A 22,237-nucleotide genomic window follows, 5' to 3' on the forward strand; every position below is an offset into this window, starting at 1 on the left:
AATTGCTGATGTGACATTTGATATGTGATACAAAAATTTACAACTCATAACTAAACATACAACTCAAAATTATTTTAAAGTATATAAAAAATTTTAAAAATTTCAGAAAATATTTTTTTCGATTATATAAATCAATTGCAAAAAAATAAAAAATAAAAAAATTCACTATTCCGGTCAACCGGCCGATCGACCGACCGGACGTCTCGTCAGGCAAAATTTTCAAAAAAAAAAAGAAAAACGCGTCTGTCAAAACAAAAAATCGCAGGTGTTCTGTGCAGAGTTTTGGAATCATCATTTGAGAACACTAACCAAACATCCTACTTGAATTAAGGTGTGGAATCATGATTTGAATTCACAACCAAACTGAGCCGTTTTTTCAAAACTCTTTTCAAAATTCATTCACCAAACAAATTTTTCACACTCAAATCATAATTTCAAAACTCACAAACTCAAAATACAACTCTATTCTCAAATCATATTTAGAAAACTCTACCAAACGCAACCTTAGTTTTTGTTTTTAAATTTATAAAAAAAAAATAATAATTTGAATTCAGCTTGTTTGGTTATATTTTTCAAATTTTATTTTTAAAAAATTAAAAATTTTTATTTTTCATGTTTTTTTATTTTCACTGAATTTTTTGATATTTTAAACAATTTTTTTAATTTTTAGATATACCTAGTATAAATATACTTAAAAAGTCTAATATTTATGATTTTTAAAAAAAAATCACAAAATACTAAAAATACAAAAAAAATATATTAAAATTCCGTACATTTTCATATTTTTTTGTATTTATTAATTTTAATATTTTTTTACAAATATTTTAGTTTTTAGATACATCTAAGTTAGTGCATCTAAAAAAGTAAAAAAATTACTTAAAATTTTAAAAATATTCACTAAAAACAAAAAAATACGAAAAATAAAAAAGTCAATTTTTAAAAAATTGAATCCAGAAAATTAAAATTAAACACAATAATTGAAATTTTTTTTAGTAGAAGTTTTCATGACATGCTAATGCATGTGTAGACACCCCATTTTTGACTGACCTTAAGACTCAGACGTCATCGATTGAGCGCTCGGTGATGGTGCATGTTGTGCTCGTTCTGAGGTTTCGGAGTTTCGGCTGAGAGCCTTACCCCCGAACCTCGGGACCCTTTTGTGCTTTGCCTCAGTTTGCGAACCAGGTCTTGTTTCTCTTCCCGAAGGGAGGAAGAGGTCTCGTAGACCATCTCTCAGTGGCCGTAGGCTACTTTTCGTGGTCGTAGACCACTGTTCCCGTTTGGAGACCAGTTTCCGATTTTCAGAGCCGTCAGTCGTGCGCCTTGGTTCGGGACCGCTTAACTTTCTCCATTTGCTCCGATTTTTGGCACACACCTTGTTTCCTCTCTCTAGAGGGACACTGTCGCCCGGGAGACCACCTTCGTGGTCGCATGCCACTTTCGATGCCTAACAGTCAGTTTTCGGGGCACCCGGCTACGCGTTTTGGCCCCCGAGCCCTCGTTTTTCATCCGTCTTGATTCATTTTTGGCATGGACCTTGTTTTCATTGTTTGGAAGGTGGTACAAGGGTGGGAGACCACCTTTTCTCCTTGGAGACCACTTTTCTCCGCTGGCCGATTTTCTTGTCAGGTAGCTGGTCTCCCTCACTTTTGAGCCACAATTACTGGTCTCCCACCATACCACTAGCTTGCATTGCGTTGGGAGACCACCCCTAGAGGCTGCCGACCAGCTTTTGAAGCTTGAACCTTTTGACCCTGGTCGGCCGACCACTTAAACTGGTCGGCCTACTTCCCCTTTTTCTGTCTCTATGAGTGTGTGCCAGCTGTGCCAGCTAGAAGGCATAGACTGCATCCTCCATACACGTGTATGGAGGATTGGCAACCTTGTTTTGGCTTATTAAAGAAGCTTAGCCCTTTTCTCTAAGCTTCTAAGAGAAGCTTGAACCCTTTTTAGCTTCTTGAAGAAGCTTGACCCTTTGACTCTAGCTTCCTCAAGAAGCTTGACCCTTTTTGCTATAGCTTCCTCAAGAAGCTTGGACCTTCGCACAAGCTTCTTGAAGAAGCTTGGACCTTTCTTCCTCTATATGAGAGACCCTCTCCCTCATTTGCAAAAGTTCAGATTTTTGGTGAAGGCATATACATACACCTCTCTCTTTACCTCTATTTTCAAGCTCAAAAAATGCCTTGTTCTTGCACCTTTGCACACTACCTCTTAGCCTAACATCTCCAACACCAACCTAAGCTTCTTGAAGGGTCTTGAGAGGTCCTAAGGAGCTGCATTTTTTGTCCATAAGCTGCTGGAGTTCTTAGCTACAAGGGTAACACTTCTTTCCCTCTTTTAAGCATTGTTTTGCTTCATCTTTTAGCTATATTTGCAAGCATTTTTGAGCTTCGGTGTTAACTAAAAAAAGTCTTATTTTGGGGCCCTTAACTTGTTTGTTTAAGATCATTTTTCTGTTAGGGGTCATCTATCCCCTTGCATGCTTCATTTCATCTTGTGTTTGAGCCATGCATTAGGGCCTTTGTGTTGAGCTTTGTTGGCCCCTTTTGACCACTGAAATCCAATGAATTTTTAGTGGTTATTATGTTATTTTGAGCACCAAAATCAGAGAGGGGTGACCCTCTCACCCCTTGTCTTGTTTACTAGCATATTCGACCTAACAAAAGAGCCTTTATTTTCATGCTTCCAAGCCATGTTTCAGGCCATTTTTGGTGGGTTTTAGGACCTGCATAGGCTCTATCCAAAGCCCTTTTTGCCATTTTGGGTGTCCATCTTGCATGTGTAGAACAACCCTCTTTATAGCCTATCAAAGGGGCATGTCATTCTTGCATGCATTGGTCAAGTTTCAGTGGGTTTTTGGGCTTCATTTGACATGCCATGATTCTGTTTTTGACTGGTTTGGTGGCCTCTCATGTGCTTCATATGGTTGTAGTGTAAATCATGGTTTACTAGCTTGTATTGCATGATGTTTTGGCCCTCTTTCCTAGCATATTTTGGCCATGATCCAAACTAATTTTATTCATATTTTGGGCTTCCTTAGCTCTGTTTGAAGTGTTTTGGGTCATGCATGCATTGTTGTATATGGCCATAGTTCAATTTAAGCTCACTAGCTTTGCATATCGGGTCCACTAGCATGCGTTGATTGGGCCCTTGACATGTTTTGGCATCATCAAGCATGATATTTCAGAGCATATAAGGTTGTCATATTCTCATGTTCATCACTCCTTCAATATGTTTAAGAGTTGTGCTTGCATGCCTTATTTTGAGCCTTAGCATGAGCTTTATTTCTATGCATGTTGAGCCATCATCTTAGGCCATTTTCCCACTGTCTTGGACCTGCTTAGGGTCTGTTTGGGGCTGGTTTTGCCATTTGTGCATTGCTTTGTATACCTCTAGTGTAACGCACTTCACTAGTTTCGGTATTCGGGCCATCTAGCATGCATCGTGTGACATATTTGCATGATTTGGGACCATCTTGCATACCATTTCAGAGCTGAAACTTGTGTTATTGTATGCCATATTTCACCCTTGCCATGCTTTGATAGAGTTGCATTTGGTGCCTTAGGTTTGGTTCCTTGCATTTGGGCATGTTTGCATGAGTGTTGTTACTTCATTTCATCATGTTTGGCCACTGATTTGAGTGTGGCTAAGGTCCACTCATATTGGTTTAAGTCCATCTTGCATTGTGTATGCCATGTTATGTCATGTGCATTGAGTATGCCAGTGATAGTTCATAGCATTGTGCATGCTAGTTGCACCTTTGCATATCACTCCTTGCATGTTTGCGTGTCTTAGTTGCATTTCGTTTAGGATTGCATGCTAGTTGTTGCATTGTGTTTGCATGCCATGCCATACTAGTTGTTGCATAGTGTTTGGAGTAGGGTTTAGTCCAAACACGAGAAACGAGGGACGTTTCGTACTCAAAGTGACGAAACGTGCTTCAATTCCCGGTCGCCGACACTCTTGGCTATCCATGACAGAATTGTTGGCTTTAGATGTCCATTTGTGCATTCCTTTCACATTGAGTCGTGCAATTCGACTCCTCGGCCATCATGCATCGCGATGGGTGATTGGTGGCACGAGGATCGAGGACTACACTCCCTAGAGCCTATGCTATGACGGGGAGAGTGGTCGAGTACACATTTGTTGAAAATACCTTGCCATGCTTCCCTATTGCTTTGTGTTGCAAAAAACCAGAATCCAGGGGCAGAAAGTGGTCGGCCGACCAGGTTTTTTGGTAGGCCGACCACCCTTTTTGGTCTCCACCACAGAAGGGTGGTTGGCAGGTGGTCCCCCTTGTCATTGGCTGGTCGGCAGCCCTCCCACAACTTCCCAAGGTGGAGTTTTAGCCTCTTGGAGCTTCGTGCAAGTTTCTGAAATAAATTGCACACAAAGGCGAGATGAAGCATCGCGATGGATTTCCCGACGAGGCGACTCGAGCATGCATGCATCCATTGTCATCCAAAACAGAGCCGAGGCAGTCACATTCATTTAGTTTACATGCTTACTTAGCTTGTTTGTTAACTAGTTAATGTCGTGTAATAATTAGCTGTAGTTCATTATTCATCTGGTTTTGTATTATTCGGATCCTCCGAGGAGGGCAATGTTATAATAAGTGTGCGTGTGTGTGATGTATGTCTTCCAACCCCACGTCTTTCTCCCTTTTATTTACTAGCTTTTGATGGTTAGTTTAGGGCATGTTTCAATTAGCATACTTATGCTCACATGTTTGCATCATTCATCTGTATTGTATGTACCAGGCTCAGCGCATCATGCTAACTGCATTGTATTTCAATTTCAATTCCAAGTTGAATACGTGTTATCTGTTGCATTTCATATGCCATGTTTAGAATAGCCGAGCCTATTATAGTTGCATTTTTACATGTGTTGGATTAGACATCTCAGCATAGTTAGGATTCATGCATGATTTCTAATTAGTTTCTTTCTTTGGCTCGGGGTACTCGGTAAGTGTTTATGTTTTAGCATCCTTGCATGTGTGTGAGTGACTGCCATGATAGCATGCTTACCATGAGGCTATGTGTTTATGTGATATAACTGCCTGAATGCCTGCGGGTGAAGGTTGGGTTGCTTGAGTTGGAATAATTCATCGAAACCCATGTTTTAGCCTACTTGCGAGTAGCAAACTTCAATCCATTTTCAAAACAAACGGATATGCGATGCTTTGTTCCAACTTAGGCAATCCAGTCTATACTTGTATGCTGTGCGCATCACATAGTAATTCTAGGCTAATAAATCGAAATAAGAGCACATAATGTTTTCAAAACTCGATATCATGGTTAGTAGAGGCCGATCTTTGATCGGGCGAGCGGGGGTACTCACGAAGTGACCTTCCCCAATCATACCCAAGTTCCCGAGCCAAGGCAACTTTGGTGATGACGGACACGTGGCCTTAGGCACGAGTCAGGGTTTCCTAAATTCCCCCAAAATAAAATATTTAGGTTGCGACTCTGTATCTGGCAAAGCAGTCCATGTTTGGCACTTTTTTCTAAAAATTAGTTTTTCAAAACGATTTGCCGGATTTGGACTCTTTGATGATTCATCGGTCTTGCATTACACTCTGCAAGATTAGATACAGGACCATGACATTGAGTCCGAATTGTAGTGAGCCCAAATGAACAAAACGAGATTCCCTCCCGGGACGTTCGGGGACGTCTACAGCATGCTGTGTAAAGTTATAATATTTTATGACATGAAATATATGTCACCTTAAATGCAAATATTTTACGACATATTTTTGTATGCCGTGAAAATATATTTTTTTACGACATACTTTTGCATGCCATAAAAAAAATTGATTTAAAATTTTTTCCAGTAGAAGTTTTCACAACATGCTAATGCATGCAATGTAAAGTTATATAATATTTTATGATATGAAATGTATGTCATCTTAAGCGCAAATATTTTACGACAGATTTTTGTAAGCCGTAAAAATATATACTTTTTATGGCATACTTTTACATGCCATAAATGTATGAATTAACGACTTACATGGTATGTATGCCGTTACTGACAAAATATTAACAGCTTGCAAAAAAAAAATGTCGTAGAATGTACTAATTACGACATACATTTAATGCATGCCGTAAACATGATGCCGTAAATAGTTAGTTTTGTTATAGTGAAATAACATTGATACAATAAATATTAGATATATTTTAAGTATACCTATATAATTTCTTAATTTAAGTTTAAAATTGTTAATAAATATACCAAACAAATATGTGCATATTTCCTATTTTTGTTATAAAAAATATTTAGTAATTAAAAATTAAATAAATAAGTGGGCTAACTAACTCACGAATTAGACATAAATTATAAGAATTCTCCAAGGACTAAGCTTAAACCAAAAATTGTTAGCAAAAAAACCGACTCGAATTAGATTTTCTAGATTGCTTTTTAGAATTTAATCCAATATTAAAACCCTCAAACTAACTCATACAGGTCACGACTTGATAAACTATGATATAATTTAAACATAAATTTTAGATATATTATTATCAAATATTTATACTAATTAACAGATCAATTTTTAGATTAAGTGTAAGATTAGGGTTAAGATATGACTTATACTTTAAAGCAATTCTATCTTATATAGTTTTTTCAAACATAAATAAATGTAACTATTCATTCTAATAGTTTTAAACGTAAATATAGAATTTCTTATAGCTAGGTTCAAAATTTTTAGTCAATATGCATAAAATATGTCAATTCTTATTTTTTACTATAAAAAATACTTACAAATATCTATTTACGAATTTAATAAATAAATAAATCAAACGATTCATAAGTTGAGCGTAGACCAAGACAATTTTTAATGATTAGCTTACATGTATTTTTTATTAAGAATTTAGAACACACAATTAATGCCATAAGAATAAAAAATAGAATAAAAAAACTTTTCTCATGTTTAATTCTGATAAAAATGAATAAAATTTAATTAATTATAAATCATTTTTATTAAAAATTTTAGATAAATTTAATATTATTATTTAATTTTTAAAATTATTTTTTATTATTTATTTATACCTGTGTATGATACGGGTATTATGCTTGTTCAAGCATAAATAAATGAGATAAAATTGGCTTAATATGAATAATAGATAAATAAGAAAGATAGTTCACTGCTCGAAATTTTATATTTAGTGGCGTTTAAAAAACGTTGCTATAGGTATAAAAAAACGCCGCTAATTCTTTTTGTGACGTTTAGTACCAAACACCGACGACGCAACTGTCACTGTAGCATGATGACACTTTAAAAATGTAGCTAGATTACTATAGGCGGCATTTTGCTAAATGTGGTAAATAACAGTAAAATGACGTCATCCAGTATTTAGCGACGTTTTAAAAACGCCGTGATAGATTTTTTCCTACTTTAAAAATATGACCGTTGGCACTGTGGTGACGTTTTGGAAAAACACCGTTATAGCTTCTTTTTTCTTTTTCTTTTTTTTGAGATTGTGCTAATTCTGTTAGATTTAACTAAAAACCATACATGTAATAAAGCTGAAAATAACAATAATATGGATAAAACTTTACTGCTATTTCAATATATTGACTAAATTTAGGCAAACATTGGATGATTCTTTCTAAATCATAATCAAACAACAAACACAACCAAACAATAAAAGGAAAAAATATATTGAACTCCAGATGTATGCAAGAGCGATCAGACTCGGGTTTGTGAAGTTCTCTTTGAATAGCAACATTAACTCTTTAGACAATTCAAAACACTTAAAGGTTAGTAAAAAAAAATAAACAATAAACAGCAATAATAATGACAAAAAAAAAAAAATCTACCCTTAGAGTATCTACAGAAATTAGAATGGGGGGACTACTACTAATATATGAACCTTGCTATCCTCCAAAACAAATTTTGATTTAATATATGAACATCCACTCAAGCTACAGAAATCAAGATTTAATATATGAACCTTGATATTCTCCAAAACAAATTTGGATTTTGTTTGTGTTACCAAATCAAGCTTAGCTTTAGCAGAGTGTAACTTAGTCACTAGGTTCTTCACTGCATCATCTTGAAATTCCAAAGACAAATGAAACACTGAAACTCCATAATAGCCAAAAGGATGAAATGATATAGCTCTCAACACTACACTTTTATTAGTTTCAGTGTCATGCCCCTGATTTGATTAACATACACACGAAAATTATTGAGGCAATTAGAAAGAAGTTCCAATATACAACATTGTATTTACAATTACCGGTGACTAGTCATTGAGTACATTTGGCTAAGTAACAATATTATGGTGTGCTAAGGATCTTCCAAAATATGCTCAGTGATAGATAAAAAAAATTGGACAGAAAAGACAAGAAAGAAAGAATCACAGAAAGAGAAGTAATAGATTGATATGAATATATAATGAATTTACCTTGTTGAAATGTTCATATTGACGGTTGCCCAGACTAAAGACACTATATGTAAGCTGTTGAAGCCAAGCTCCCCTTTCATTTTCCTAAAAACATTTCCAATGCCTCTTCACGCAAATTTCTAAAAACAATGCACTACTAAAGTTAGTTTGACAGTGACAATACTACCCACCTCAGTAAACCATTTGTAGAATCTTGCAGCATTATTAGTTGGCTCTCCATCTCTATAACTACAGTGACCAGCTCAAATATAGATTAAATAAACACCTCACCTCCACAAAGTTCAATTTGATAAAAAAATGTCATGCATTTCCAGATAAGAGAATTTACAAATCTATCTTACGTTGCCAAGATGAAAAATACCCAATTCCCTTTCTTCAGTTTTTGTTCATATTGATCATCATCAACAGCATAATGATCCTAACTCAAGAGGAAAAAAAGGGTGATATCAAATAATCTAGTATTAGTAAATCCTCTTGAAAGATCAAATGAGAAGTAAATCCTCTGCAAGTTCAGTTTTTGGATGGAACATGCTTTTCAGAGGACAATCACAATAGTCTTAATTAATGGACAAGAAATGTAAACCTGAGGATAAAAGAACAGCAGACCTGCATGAGAATTGACGCAGCAATCTGAGGACTGATTCCAAGTTGGAAAATGGAAAGCTTAAGTTCAACCATGAAATCTCCGAGTTCATCTAAAAAATAGAATGCATAAATAATATTTTTCAAGAACAAAACAAGAAAAAGAAACCTTGGTTAGCACAGTAATAACCAAATAAAAATTTGTTTACAAATATCCTTATTTCACCAAAACTTCACCAACTCGTTGAGCATGTTATTAGAAGGAGGTAAAAAAGTTTTGGCACTGTCCAATTGTGTAGAAGGAATGAAGGACAACTCATTGATTAAGCCACAAATTATATGTAAACGCAGTTACCTTCAAAGGCTTAGGGGTACCCTCTTCCATAGGAAGACCTGGACATCCAACAATCTCACACTGTCCTTTTGAACATTAAAAATAGTTATTGGTCATGAACATGTTCCAAAAATATGAAAGACTTGAAATTTTGCCAATGCATGAATTACTGTGTTGGAAAATAGAATAAACTAAACACATATCAAAAGCAATGCATTGTGAGTGGCATCTTCTGTAGTAACATTACCAAATATTGTAGTTAAGCCTAAAACCTCCAGCTGTGGACTTTGGAATGCCATGAAGATTGCTGTGCTATCATCTATACATCAATGAAAACATCAGTCACACCTCACAAATGACACTTGGCAATCCCTGCACAGTTGCACATCATCCAATGGTAAGCAAACCAAACCAAGGGAAATCATCACTTGTAATATTTATAAAAAAAAGAACTGTATAGCATTGAGTCATGTAAATATATGTTTTCATATTTGATTGGGGAACATCAAACCAATGGAAATCATCACTTGTAATATTTAAAACCATCAAATTTTGAAATGAAATAGTAATGAATATAAACATTGAATAGTTCAACAATCAAGTCATCCAACAATGTAGAAGTAAAAATCAAGATTTCAAGAGAACCAAAATAATTGTAGCAATTAATTTTTGAGATTTTATTAACATCTAAGAGTGTTAAAATTCAGTGTCATCAATGAATAAGGTAATAAATAAAATATTCATACATTATCAAGATGTTGTTAAGAGCATGTCTAGATAGATACACAGAAAAAGAAATTAGAAAATTATTCAGAATATGCAATCTAAGGTCAAGATGATAAATTTTTGGTTTTCTTGTATATGTTGATTATTAGAAATTGGGCACCCATGTGGCATGACCCATGAACCTTTTGAACCTCATCCATGTAAGTTTGAATTTGAATTCAAAACTTATTTGGATAACTCACTCATGATATCTATATCTATCATATCAACTGATATGGATAGATTGATATATATGGTTATATATCTGATTATATATTTGAATAATACATTGATATCAGATATGTTATGTGGTTTTTACCCATAACATTTTTTATACTCTCTCTCTAATTATCTCTCCCATTATGAGAACGATCCAGCCTTTGCACTGTGACTTGTGTGGGTGATACTCATATTGTGGTATCACTCCACTGCTGGGGGTTCGTTGTTCGCATTTTTTAAGCACGTGATTTACCGACGAGATTCTTCGCTTCAGGTTCTATCACCTAAGGTATAATTTGTAATTTTTACCCACTGCGTTATACTTGATTTACAAGAGCCTTAATGGGTATTTTCGTGCTTATTTTATGCATTAAAATATGTGTATAATTTTATATAAATATATACACGATATATGCATGAAAATTAATATTTTTTCAAAACTTTACATGCATGATGGTTTTACATGCTTTAATTTCATTCTGCAAATCTTACATATTTATAATCCTTATTTCGAGACCTTCGAAACCATATATTGTTTGTTAGATTTGGATTTACGTTTGATGGGATACATTAAACCCTAATTTGGGTTCATTTTTAATTTCTTGATGGCTTAAGGGGGAAGAAATTTATGTTCATTAAACGTCATTTTTGAGACCACAAATGTTTTTATTTTGAAAAATGAAGTCCAGTAGTACCAAAATTAGACTAGAAAACACCCCGGAAGGCGGAGCGTGAGCCGTACGCTCCAGATGGCGCCGTCAGCGGTGGCCACGTACTGCCACGCGCCAGGCGCACTTCTTACGCGTTACTACGCGCGCATTGTCCACGCCATTACGCGCTCGTCGTCCACGCTGTCACGCGCGTCGCGCCGAGCTGAGCCAAGCCGAGCCGAGCCGAGCTGCGCCTTTTTCTGCGCTGGCTTGGCTGGCTTGGCTGCTGGGTGCTAAGGCACTGTTTGTTTTTTTAAAATTTTGAATCACGTTAAATGGTCATAAATAACTGGTTTTAGCTTTGTTTTGAGCATGGTTGGTACTGTTGAACTTAGAATTGAATTTTTTATCTTCTGTAAAATTTTCAAAATTTTATGAAAAAAAAAAATATTTTTCCTGAGATAATAATTCATTATTTCTGCTTTAAAATGCTTCTAGTGTTGCATAACTAATTTTCTGGGGTTGAAATTTTTATTGTAGACCACTGTAATGGTTTACTATTTGCTGGTATGTTTTTTGCATTTTCCCAGATTCTGGAATGTTTATTTATGATTTCATGTGTGTTTATTAATTATTTAAAATTCCAAAAAATACCAGAAAATTTTAAAAAATTTCAGAAGTGATATACTTTCTGTTATGGCATAATATGAATATCAAATACAGCATATTGTTATTTTTTGCCTAGAATTTCTAATATGTTGTGATTCAAATAGCATGATTAATTTTTTATTTGTTTAAATTCCATTATTAATTGTAACATAGCATAATTTGATTGTGAATCTACATTATGATGCTATTGTATGGAATTAGAATATTTTATCATGCTTTTAGACATGCCATAGTCAGTGGGAGGTTGTTCGGTTAAGAGAAATCTTTGTAGGTTTACTCCCGAAAACTAATATTTTGCGCATAAATTAAATTAAATTTTGGGTAATTGTCACCTGTGGCGCAAGAGATGATTACGAGCATAGCGGATTTTCGATCTTGCGACTTGTGTAATAATGTCACTATTTAATTTAGATTTTTGTGGTAAAATTATATTATGCTAATCAAATTAATCCCAATGCGAATTTCTCTCTAAATTGACTTAACTTATGGAAGTTAATTTGGTTGACCTAGATTTAGTAGAGATGTTCAAATGTGAACAATGTAATCCTATTCTTTAGATGAGCAAAAGTCTTGGAGACTTCAGGTCAGACCTTAATTGAGCCAAAGTAAGAAAATATGACTCAAAGTCGCCGTAGTTTTGTTGCCTTGTTTGGCATAATAAATAAATAAAAAACTGATGTGTGCGCTATCGTTAGCGGGACGCTACGTAATTTTGATTGGTGAGTTTTGGAGTTGTGAAATTAGTAAGCCCTCAATAGATCTGTATATGATCTTAACTGTCGAGCTACGCGGATTGACTTTGTAATTTGACTTGTAATCATGTTGCATCATTGGATGAAGTAACATTCAAGAGTCACGTCATCCAAGAAATGCGAGCTTAAATGAGTTAGTCATTACATGTAAGACGAGTAGCCAGTATAAGCAGTGTTTTTGCTCTCTACCCAATTATTAGGAGTGGATGGAGCAAAATTTCATGCACTATAATAGTGTACATTGAAGTATCACTTGAAGTTAAAAGATTAGCACTTAGTAGCAGCAAAATCTATTAACACTAAGTGAAAAGATTAGCGCCAAGTGGCTGCAAAATCTATTAGTATTGCCAACTTGTCCAAGTCCGGACACTTACTGTTTCCACAGTTATGTGTGAGACATGAGGAGGTGCTTCTTTGTATGATTCCTTAGTTAGGCTAACGTTTTTTTTAATAACGTTTACCACTAAGCGCAAATGTTGTAGCATAGTAATGAAAAGGTCAAGGCCGAAAAGGTTGTTATGACTCTAAGAATTTGACGCATCGCTTGTGAGAGCATTATGTTGAATTAGACTCTTTAGCCTAATTCACGCTTAAGTTACTTCAGGAGCTGTCATAGTTGATAGCTTATTCTCTCCTTCTTGTGGATAGTAGAATTAATTGCAAGTAACTATGAAGCGAGAAATAGAAATGGCAAGAGGAGTATCGTCATCTTTCAACTAGATGCATTAAAGTGTATGGAGAATAAAATTGACTTGAAGGTGCAGGGGATTAGCACTTACTAGTTAAATTTGCGACTTAGGCGTACTTGATATCTCCATGATATCCTTTTATGATCTAGTGAATATGAATTAGTTGTGAGATATTACCTAGTTGGGCCTAAACCTTTAAAACTTGTCTTCGAGAACTCACACATTAGAATGATTGGAATTAGTTTATGACATTGGACATAAACCGGTGGTTTGTTATACTTAATCACATTAATGAGATGATGACATGATGGTTTGAGTAGGCCTTCTTGGGCCCACTCGCTTGTGACATCCTGCTCTCATGTGAATGTATAACTTTGTTCGCAATGGTTGCGCACAAGTAAGTAGGAAAGCCGTAGAAGGCCATTTGTATTAGAGCATTTAGTCCACTATGATATTTGTGACTAAATATGTGTAAGGGTATGATAGCTAAGCCTCAATCTCGACACATTTATAGATTACGATACGCATCTGAGTCAAGACTATTTGATCTCCCAAAAGTCAAAAGTTTTGAGATGATTTTCGACATTGCACATATGAGGTTGAGATCAATTAGATAACAGCTTTCGTGCTTTTAGTTTTGACCAAGGTGGCGAGTATCTATTTGAGTTATTTTAGAAAACGCTGTGAAAAGAAATGGATGCTTAGAAAATTGATTATTCCTAGTACTCAACAACACAATGGTGTAGTAGAGATAAGGAATTAAGTATTGTTAATGTTAGGTAGATGATGGCGCAAAATGTTTTCCAATTGGGAATTGCACTAGTTTGTTGCCTATATCTCTAACTAAGTGCCCTCCATATCAGATTTTACACTCCATTTAAGTAATGGGTTAGCGGAGAGCCATCTATGGACGATCTGTAACCGTTAAGCAGCTTATCTTTATTTTACTTCTCATAAGGTTGCGAAGTTAAGACCTTGGGTTCCATAGCGCATTATTGTATGCTGTCATGTAAACCCTCCAGGTCATGTGCATATAGGTAAGCAGCTTTGTGGTAGTGTAATTAAGTCACGTAAAGTTTTCTTAGTAAAGGTGACGTGAATAGAGTTTTAGAACTCTATAAGATAGAGGATTCTAAGTATAGCACTTTTATATAGCCTAGTTGAGAATGGAAATAAATTTCCAATATCTTAGGGACAGTGGGAGCGATGTGCCTACTAATAGATTACTCCATTAGAGAAGAATACTCTACATTCTTAGTTGTGTGGTAGCGAATGTGAAAATTTTTCACATCATCATTGGGTGATTGAGAGGGAAACATTCATGATTGCTCTGCAAGATGATAAAGAGCCTAGAATAATGCCAAAGGCTCTAGTCCCCTGTTTTTAGAAAGTGGATCAATGTTACACAGTTGAAGACAAAGTCTTTGAGGATTAACCATTTCTATAATTTGGTTGACTTTCCATTATGACGCGAAACTATTCTAAAGTTATGCGCATTTTGAATAGTCATTGTTGAGGCATAAGGCTCGCTAGATACCGAAAAGTCGCACCATTAAGAAAAGTGTAGACCATGAGAAGACTTCCTCTTGGGGAGTGAGGTTATTTTGACTTAGGCTATGATTGACATAAGTTCAGAACATTGATTTGTGGACATTGTGACCAACTTCTCGTTGGAGAATTGGATAAGTAGATCCGTAGGGATTTTACCTTCTGCTTTTATGGTGAAAAGTTAGGAGCGCAAAAAGGTTGCTAGTTCCAATAAATCTTTTACAGCCTAAAACAGTTATTCAAATAGTGGTTCTTAGATTTCGTCAAGCCATGATAGGCCAACGATGATCGATGAAGATCACTGAGGCATGATCAATGGTCAAAAAGAAGTTTTTCCTTACTTAGTCATCATGAGCTAGGAATTTATAAGGTTGTCGCCACCTAGGGTGGGTGGTCCTCTGTTTTAGATATGATGGACATGGGTGATGTAATTTATATGCTCGGATGTACAATTCTTAGGGATTGTTTTGGGAGAATTCCCGGTTTGTCTTTGATGACTTACATAAGGAATATCCTAGAATGATTCTAGATGCAAAATTGCAAACCCATTGACTTACCTATCGGTAAAAGTCAGAGCCTTAGCTATTGAATGAATCCTCAGATTGTCTTTAGGAGAAACAGATGATCTATATTCCTTGATCTTTTTTTTGTTGTGGGAACCTAAAGTACGCTATGTGGGCGTATTCGGCATGATAAGTGTTATCTTTGGTAAATGGTCACCTAAGTAGTTTAGACATTGACCTTGCTCATTAGATTGTGAATAGAATGCTTTACTAGTAGTATATTAATTTGCTCCTTGTAAGATTCTCTGCGCTAGTTGGGCGCATCTTAAATGAACACAGATTGGTCACCAAAATATCTTTAGAGAGGTTATTGCGCAAGAAGTAGTAATCTTGAATCACTTCATGTGAGGCACACATGGTGGATTCCGTTGTATATACTTATCGGAAGAGGTGCTGATAAGGCTTATGTTTGGAATCTAGAATTGCGCAAGCTGTGGTCGTGTTTTTTAAAATCAATCACTTATTTGTTGTGAGATGGTGGGATGTTGACACTATTATGGTTTGTATCATAATGATTAGCAGATGATGATGTCAGCAGGCAAGATTGGCTCACTCACACGAGCAATCGCCTTTGGCGCTTGGGAGCGAGCAAGGATGAGACTAGTGGTTTATTTTTATTTGGAGCCAAAAGAGGCTTAAATTATCCACTATGTATATCGCCTTGGTTACAACCAAGATGAGGTCGTGTTATGGACCAAACATGGATGTTAGTACCCACTTTCCATGTTATGCCTATTATGATTAGCCAGATGCGAGATCTCATTTGGCGCCTGGAAAGTGAGCAAATAGAGGATTCGGGTTAGGCGCTAGAAAGCGACTAGACTAAGATCTGTACGATGTATCGAGTATGACGTCACTCTTTTTGGAAGAGTTACTCCACCGTAACATGTATTCATACTATATGTGCTTGGTGACCGAGTAATGAGGTGAGAGAATGGATCCCTGTTTCCTCACCGTGTGAGTCTTACGTGTCATTGTTGATATGAATTTCATTTATGTACCTTTTGTGACCTTTGACTATGTTATAAGGTAAGGGGTTGATGTTCTGCTACTTTGGTATATTGCCTACGGTCATGTATGATTCAACTTTAAGGGACATCACTGGGAAAGCGGTCAATCCTAAACTAAATGGCATGAGGGCAAAGGAAAGATCATCTAGTATTACACCACTGTTGTATATTCACTACCGACAACTCACACCACTCTGTATTACAGGCAGATTGAGTGTGAATATATTGCAAGAATTGAGAGGGTCAAACATGCTCTTTTGAGGGTTTAGAGATGTTTTTTGGACCAGTGTAATTAGATCGGTCTGGGTTATATGAGACATTATTTTCATTTTTGAGTTGATGTCTCTATGCTGACTCATATTGAGTTTCTAGTGTAGAGCTCCTACATGCAGGTGTTCTCAGCGGTCGCACGGTGCATTGGTGTAGACGTCCCCGAACGCCCCGGGAGAAATGAGCTCCCGTTCTGTTCATTTGGGGTCACTACAGCTCAGGACTTTCAAATTGTTACGGTTCTAAGTCTGAACCAAAGAGTCCAAATCCGACAAATCGTTTTGAGAAAACAGATTTTTTTGAAAGAAGTGTCAAACATGGACTGCTTTGCCAGATACAGAGTCGCCACCTAAATGTTTTATTTTGGGGAAATTTAGGAAACCCTGACTCGTTTGCCTAAGGCCACGTGTCCGTCATCACCAAAGTTGCCTCGGCTCGGGAACTTGGGTACGATTGGGGAAGGTCACTTCGTGAGCACCAGCGCTCGCCCGATCAAAGATCGGCCTCTACTAACCATGATATCTATTTTTGAAAACATTATGTGTTCTTATTCCGGTTATTAGCCTAGATTACTATGTGATGCGCACAGCATACAAGTATAGACTGGGTCGCCTGAATTGGAACGAAACATTTCATGTTTGTTTATTTGAAAGATGGTTTGCTACTCGCAAGTAGGCTTAAAGATGCAAATTTTGCCACCCTCAGGTGGGCTTAGAAAAGATGGTTTTGCCACTATCTAGTGGGCTTAAAACAAACAATTGGTGATTTATTCCAATCCGAGTAACCCAACCTTCACCCACAGGCATTCAGGCAGTTATATCATATAAGCACATAGCCTCATGGTAAGCATGCTATTCATGGCAGTCACTCACACGCATGCAAGGATGCTAAAGCATAAAACTCACCGAGTACTCCAAGCCAAAACAGAAACTCATTAGAAATCCATGCATGATCCTAATTATACAGAAGTGCCTAATGCAACACATGCAAGAAATGCAACTATAGCAGGCTCGGCTATTCTAAACATGGCATATGAGATGTAACAGCTAACGAGTACTCAACTTGGAAATTGAAATACAAATGCAGTTAGTATGATGCGCCGAGCCCGGTGCATGCAATATAGATGAATGAATGCAAACATGCTGTCATACTGTATGCTAATTTAAACATGCCCTAATCTAACCATCATAAGCAGGTAAATAAAAGGGAGAAAGACGTGGGGTTGGAAGACATACAACACACACACGCACACTTATTACAGTTATGCCCTCGCACAGAGGGTCCGAATAAATATACAGTCCCGAATAAAAGAATAGTACAGTCCAAATAGATATTACAGTCTAAAAAATGTACAAATTCCTAATTAATTAACAAATTAACTAAGAAAGCTATAAAAACTGGCATGCAAGCCAGGGACTGCCTTGATTCCGCTCCGGGTGATGAATGATGCATGTTCGGGTTGCCTTTGTGCGGAAATCCATGACGATGCCCCAATTAGCCTCTGTTTGCACCTATTCTTGAAATGCGTGCTAAGCTCCGGAAAGTTGCTGATTCTTCATTTTGCTGCAACAGAGGGCAGGAAAGGGGCATGGCAATGTATTTTCACAAATGTATGCATGCCTCGATCCTCGTGCCACCAATCACGCATATCGATGCATGATGGCCGAGGAGTCGAATTGCACAATTCAATATAAGATGAATGCACATGAAAACACAACTAAAACCTAACTCCATCATGGATAATCCGGAGTGTCGGTGATTGGGGAATTGAGACGCGTTCCGTCACTCGGAGTACGAAATGCACCTCGTTTCCCGTGCCCAGGCTAACTCCTATCCTGAACACGATGCAATATGCATGACATGCATGAAATGAAACTAAGATACAATCCTAACATACACAATGTTATGGAATGGCATACACGTTGCACGAGGTGATACACAATTGAGCATACACAATGCTATGGATGAAATGGCATACGCAATGCAATAATGGGCTTACACCAACATGAGAGAGCCTCAGCCACACTCACATAAGAGGCCATCAGATGAAAACAAGACAACTCGAAATGCGTGCACGCGTGCACGCAAACCGAGGACCGACCCTCAGGCACCGAAATGCCACTCTAATGAGACATGGCAAAGATATGGAATATGGCACACTATAATGCAAAAAACAAAGGTAAAATGAGATGCAAAACAGCCCCGAAACCCGGTAAAATGAAACCCGATGCATGGAACGAGCCCCGAAACATGGATTTTGGTGCATGAAATGGCCTATAGCTATGCAATGCATGCATAATTTGAACATGAGATGAAAAGACAGAAGCAAGGAAGCCCCTAGATAAGCATTTTACAATTCAAAGCATGGCCAAACAGTGAGCACAAGTTGGGCTAAATTAGCATACAAAAGTGGCCCTAAATGTGACATAATGAAGCAACTCACAGCTGCTGACCCCAAACAGATTAGGGCCCTTCAACAAAGTTGAAGAGGGGCCCAAAACATGATCTTTTACAGTTTATGGAAAACCACACAAACCAGCACAGGTATGGCTAAACTCTCATGCAAGAAATGGGCCAAAAGATGGCCAAAGAAGCAAGTAGTGGTTTCTGGCCTTAAACACAAAGGGGCCCTTCAACAATATTGAAGAGGGGCCAAAAATAATGCATTTTACAGTTGACGGTTGGACCCAAAACAGTATGCAAATATGTCCAAAATGCTATGCAAAATGAGGCCAAAAAGAGGGATATAACACAAAGTATGTAAAAGATGCCTCAAACCATGAAAGACCCTTAATGAAACATGAATAATGGGTCAAAATAAGACTTTTTTCAGTTCTGAAAAGAGCCCAAAAACAGAAGCACAATAGGCTAACAAATCATGCAAAAATGGAGCCAAAATGGAGATATAAAGGCAAGTGGCACATGGAGGTCCCAAACAGTGATGAGCCCTTCTTCAATGTTGAATAAGGGCTCAAAATAAGCCTATCTACAATTTACATCATGCTCCAAAACAGATCACACATAGGCCAAAAAATACTATGCAAGATTATGGCATACAAAGGGGTAATGAAGCAAGTGCAAGATGGGGGTCTCAAACAGGGTAAGACCCTTAAATAAAAGTGAAAAGGAGCTCAAAAAAATGCCACTTTCAGTTAGGGCTGGAGCTCAAAACAGCAAGCATGTATGACTTATGTATTGAACAAAATATGGACCAAAAGAGGGGAAATGGAGCTTACCCTTGAAGACTTGACTTTGGCACCCTTTTGGCTTGAGATATAGCACTCCTAGGCCTTGAAGAAGAGCCTCCAGCTGCTGGAAATGGAGTAGTGGAGGTGATGCTAGGTAGTGATGAAGAAAAAGGGGTAGAACTTGGTTGTTTGAGCTTGAAAGAGAGAGATGGAGGGAGATGTGTATACAAGGCTTTTAGGTAATTTTTCCAACCCCAAACCAGCAGCTGGAGCTGCTATTATAAAGGCAAAAAGGGGGGGAAAATGGGGGGAAAATGGAGGGAAACCAAATCCGGGAAAAATGAATACATATTTGTAATGTACCAACCCTGAGGATCATGGCCGGCCAATTATCCAAGCTGCAGGTGGCCGGCCGGCCACCTCTTATGGCCAGCCGACCAAGGGTCAAAAAGGTCAATGAGAATTAGTAGCCGACCATATGATATTGGTGGCCTTCCATGTGTGCACAACACAACCATGTGGTTAAACACTGGAAAAAGTGACCCAGGAGAGAGAACAACCCACTTTTAGGAGGGGTTCAAAAGGGTCAAGCAACATTAGTGGCCGGCCATATGATATTGGTGGCCTCCCAGGTGTGTACATCACAAATATGTGGTTTTGGGTGCAAGAAAGTGGCCCTAGGGTGGTCAACATTGGCTTGGAAGTGAGAAAAACGGGCGTCAGAGGGCGCCGGAGGAATATAACTGGTTGCTGAAACAATTGCTGGCCTCCCACCCTTCTACGGCCTTCCTGGTGATGAAACAGAGGTACCTGCCAAAAATGAACGAAAACCGATGCAAAACGAATGTTCGGGGGCCATAACGCGCAGTTTGGGGCCCGAAAAACTGCCTGTTAAGCACCGAAAGTGGCATTCGACCACGAAGTGGGTCTCTCAGACCTCAGTGTCCCTCGAAGGGGAGCAAATAAGAAGTACGCCAAAAACTGAAGTAAACGGAGGTGGTTAAGCAGTCCCGAACCGAGGCACACGGTCAACGGCTCCGAAAAATCGAAAACCGGACTCCAAACGGGCAAAATGGCCTACGACCACAAAACGTAACCTACGGCCACTGAGAGATGATCTACGAGACCTCTCCCTCCCTTCGCAAAGAGAAAACAGAGAAAACCGAGCCTGGTTTGCAAACCGAGGCAAAGCATGAAAGGGTCCGGAAGTCCGGAGGCAAGGCTCGCAGCCGAGACTCTGAAACTTCTGAACGAGCACATTATGCAACATCACCAAGCGCTCAATCGGTGACGTCTGAGTCTTAAGGTCGGTCAAAAATGGGGTGTCTACAGTTGCCCCTCTTTGACAGAACTCGAAAGTCATAAGTGACGGGAGTGAATGTCAAAGCCCAGAGACGACCCATTTTTGACAAGGCTGAAGACTTAGACAAACGTACAAGATAAACAGAGATGTGCCCGCAGGCATGCCCGCAGACAGGGGCAAAACGCAAAGCAATATGCACAGAGCCGAACATAACTTATGATCATGCAAAGAAACATGGGGACGTATCTCGGTGTTTAGGGATGTATCCCGGTGTTTAGGGATGTATCCCGGTGTTTAGGGACGTATCCCAAGGTTTAGGGACGTATCCCAAGATTTAGGGACGTATCCCAAGATTTAGAAAAGAAGAAGAAACATAGGGATGTATCCCGGTGTTCCGCAAGGAATGTGAAACACAGGGACGTATCCCGGTGTTCCGCGAGGAATGAGAAACATAGGGACGTATCCTGGTGTTCCGCAAGGAACGTGAAACATAGGGACGTATCCCGGTGTTCCGCAAGGAATGTAAAACATAGGGACGTATCCCAGCGTTTCAGAATGGTATGAGCATTGGAACGTATTCCGAACACTTTTAACCGAAGCGGGAGAAACATAGGGACGTATCCCGGTGTTTCAGAATGGTGTAAGCATTGGAACGTATTCCGAACGCTTTTAACCGAAAGGGGAGAAACATAGGGACGTATCCCGGTGTTTCAGAATGGTGTGAGCATTGGAACGTATTCCGAACACTTTTAACCGAAGGGGGAGAAACATAGGGACGTATCCCGGTGTTTCAGAATGGTGTGAGCATTGGAACGTATTCCGAACACTTTTAACCGAAGGGGGAGAAACATAGGGACGTATCCCGGTGTTTCAGAATGGTGTGAGCATTGGAACGTATTCCGAACACTTTTAACCGAAGGGGGAGAAACATAGGGACGTATCCCGGTGTTTCAGAATGGTGTGAGCATTGGAACGTATTCCGAACACTTTTAACCGAAGGGGGAGAAACATAGGGACGTATCCCGGTGTTTCAGAATGGTGTGAGCATTGGAACGTATTCCGAACACTTTTAACCGAAGGGGGAGAAACATAGGGACGTATCCCAGTGTTTCAGAATGGTGTGAGCATTGGAACGTATTCCGAACACTTTTAACCGAAGGGGGAGAAACATAGGGACGTATCCCGGTGTTTCAGAATGGTGTGAGCATTGGAACGTATTTCGAACACTTTTAACCGAAGGGGGAGAACCATAGGGACGTATCCCGGTGTTTCAGAATGGTGTAAGCA

The sequence above is a fragment of the Camellia sinensis genome, chromosome 14, assembly GCF_055761805.1.
Source record: "Camellia sinensis isolate YWXY chromosome 14, ASM5576180v1, whole genome shotgun sequence".
Lineage (NCBI taxonomy): Eukaryota > Viridiplantae > Streptophyta > Magnoliopsida > Ericales > Theaceae > Camellia > Camellia sinensis.